The sequence below is a fragment of the Herpailurus yagouaroundi genome, unplaced genomic scaffold (genome assembly GCF_014898765.1).
Source record: "Herpailurus yagouaroundi ecotype Mexico unplaced genomic scaffold, PumYag 77, whole genome shotgun sequence".
Taxonomy (NCBI): Eukaryota; Metazoa; Chordata; class Mammalia; order Carnivora; family Felidae; genus Herpailurus; species Herpailurus yagouaroundi.
Genome location: NW_024412388.1, coordinates 9,917,260 through 9,920,373, shown reverse-complemented (window position 1 = coordinate 9,920,373; position 3,114 = coordinate 9,917,260). Strand labels below are relative to the sequence as shown.

At 49.4% G+C, this 3,114-nt stretch overlaps 1 long non-coding RNA gene across 1 annotated transcript; it reads right to left on the bottom strand.

Moving 5' to 3' along the window:
* Positions 1-436: 436 nt before the first annotated feature.
* Positions 437-1,513, bottom strand: LOC121017492 (uncharacterized). Its single transcript, XR_005784780.1, has 2 exons — positions 1,102-1,513; positions 437-676 (listed from the first exon to the last, which is right to left on the bottom strand). It is a non-coding gene; the product is annotated as an uncharacterized LOC121017492 (long non-coding RNA).
* Positions 1,514-3,114: the final 1,601 nt, after the last annotated feature.

The window sequence follows — 3,114 nt, the reverse complement described above, 5'->3', positions numbered from 1 at the left end:
GGTGGCCCAGTGGGTTGAGCCTCCTACTCTTGATTTTAGCTCAGGTCATGACCTCACAGCTCGTGGGCTCGAGCCCCACCTCGGGCTCTGAACTGACAGTGTGGTGCCTACTTGGGATTCGCTTGCTCTCAAAATAAACAAACATCTTAAAAAAAAAAAAATAAATCAAGCAGCCAGTCCAAATGTCCACATCAACCTCCCGCCTCACGGGGGTGAGGCTGGCAAGCCCTATTTGGGTTTAAATGAGGGTTCTGTGCACCTCGACACTCGAGACAAATTTCACAAAGCCAATCCAGGAAACGGGGCCCCCCCTCTGACGTTTCCAGCCCCACAGTTTCCATGCCCTTAATTCTCACAGATTTTAGCTCAGACTGAATATTTCAGTAAGGCTGGCACCAGGGTTCCCCTCCCCTCATAAATACTTCATTAGTCCCACTACATCTTCAAACTAGGCTTTAATCATAAGAAGCCGAGAAAGACATTTCACCCTGAATAAGCCCAAGTACCGAGTATCGATTTGTTGTTCTTCTGAAGAAAATGCAGGTGTGGGACCAGGTGGGCAGTAAAGCAGGGTGCAAGGACAAGCCTGACCGAAGTAGGACAGATGCACGCAGGTTCCCCCTTATCCACAACCTTCCGTCCTCCAAGGCTAGACTCGGCTCGCCCCCTTCACCACCTGGGAAGAGAGGCAGATCTAGACCTTCCTCCCTACCCTCCTGTCCCTGAAAGCAGCACAGAGCCTTTTGTAGGTTTCTGGAGGCTCTTATTTCCAGGCATCCTAGGAGGGAGAGCGACCCAAATAGAGACTCGTGAACTGAAATCACTTCGATGCCGCCCGGACCGTAACCTATCTGGCAGACACACTCTTCACTGTTAGTGCTAAATAACCAGTGCAGTTAAATGGCGTGTCAACCGATCCCCTACTCAAGGTGGCACTAGGATTCTCAGTCCCCTTGCATGTGCATTCCGCCTAAACTCTACCCAAGTGCCTATCTTTCCTTCTGTAGAGAGATCTCATAGGACAGGACAGTGCCCACCTGCTGTGCTGAATCAGTAGGTTTCATCTAAGGGTCACGATAACCCGGAGAAGCATAAACTCACTTTGCAAAAGAAAGTGTCCCAAGCAGTGGTCTTGTGCTTTCCCTTTTCGGTCTTGAAAAGCACATGTCTGTTTTATGTTCTCCTCCAGCTCAGACAAGTCCTCAGCAGCTCTGTCGTGACGCCGTTTGGGGCGCGCATCGGTCCCGTAACCACGGGTTTCTGCACACACAACAAATTCCGCCACTCAGCATCCCAGCTCAGAGCCTGTTTTATCACTTGAGAAGTTTATGACCCTTGAAAGTGAAGTGTAGGCCCCACAGTTCTTTAGGAGACCAAGGGACAAGATAATAGCAAAGGGTTCTTGTGCCACGCTGGGCTCATTTATCAGTGATCAACCAAGAAAAGCTGCAGAGGCCCTTTGGGCCTCTACACGGGCTCCGAGCTTCTATTCCCAAGTGCCAGTGGCCACAAAGGAACTTTTGTTTAAATCAGGGACAACCAGGGTGGTACCACCTAACAAACTGGATTTTCAATGAACACTTAGTACTCAGGGGAATGAGCCATTTCAGCTGGAACTTTCTTAGCTAAAGTGTCATCAGGCCAAAGGGCTAAACTGGGGCCTACAGCAATAAGCTTTGTGCAAGAAAGCATGTATTCCTTTGAAACCCTCCACCTTTCTCATGACCTTTCTCTTTGCCCTCGAAGGCAAGTGACTGGTTGGTTCTTCATGCTAGAGCAGGCAAGAGGGTCTTTCTAGGCCACGAGACAACATGCTGACGAGGCCTGTATTTCACTGGCAGGCCAGCCTTCTGAACTACCCACGTTACAGGCTCCCCGATGAACCTAAAAATAAACTGTCTTCACATAAAACAAAGTCTTGGAATCCTGTTTCAAGCAGAAAAATCGACCAGCTGCTAAAATGTGGCTGGGGCTGTCTTTAACCCAAATTATTTCAATTTCTGCAGGCCAGCCGAGAACAAAGGCTCTATGGGTACTATAGACTTGTGCATGGGTATCACTTTCTTCAGATCACAGGGATTCTCCTCGATAATCCACTTTAGGGTGAGCATATTCTCTTGTTCTCTATCAACTACACAATCTTAAAATCTCGCCCAGCTGGGGCACGAGAATAATCTAAGTTAAAAAACGTTACAGTTGGAGACGTTACTCCCACCCCATTCAGAAATTTCTCACTGGGAAACAGCTTTCGCCAGACTAATCTGGGCTCATGTTTCCCAGAAAACAGTATGGAACTGGCTAAAGACGGCAGAAATTAGGTTTGTCTGTGGAAGGGATTCTGGATAAGAAGATAGCATCAATGGCTCCAGGGACTGGTTACCTTTAGAATATCCTCCCGGAGACGAGTGCCTGGACCTGAGGGTGACGGAGACACAGGTGATGCCAGTGTAGATCATTCCAGGGCCCCTCCCCACCTACACACACCCCATGAAACACACCTCTCAGCTTGCAATGACAGCCTGGAGCCCTGGGCTGGGGTCTTCTCTGCCAGTCCCTACTGGTTTAACACTAAATTTAGATCCTAGACCCCACTCACCCTGACAAACTCCTGGCACAGTTCCTGGGAGCCTTCACCAGGGGTCACTTGATCTCAATGTGAAGAAACATTGCCAATTGAGCCTACACGGGTAGGAGAGACACAAAGCATATTTCCAGAGCCTTCTGTGGAGCTCTGCACCTGAAGGAGCGCGCCGCGGCCCCCCCCCCCCCCCCGGGGAGAGTGTGCCCTGAGGTTCTAGAAAGTTCTATTTCATGGTGGAGATGACCTCACAGGGGGAGGGGAATTCCAGATATAAAAACACTTTCCAGGTTTCAGCCACTGAGGATAGGGTCACTACTCCAAGAGAGGGAGGAACAAAAACTACCCATGTAGGGCATTTCTTTCCTATGAGTTCATGGAGCCAGGAAGCCGCCGTTAACTACTCCATATGTTACCTAAGGGCACAGGTTGTTTCACTTGGCAGTCAGTGGCCTTCGCGCAAGCTGGTGAGTTTCAGTTTCCAAAGAGTCACAAGAAGCACAACATAATTTCTTGGTCAGTCTGTCTGACGGTCC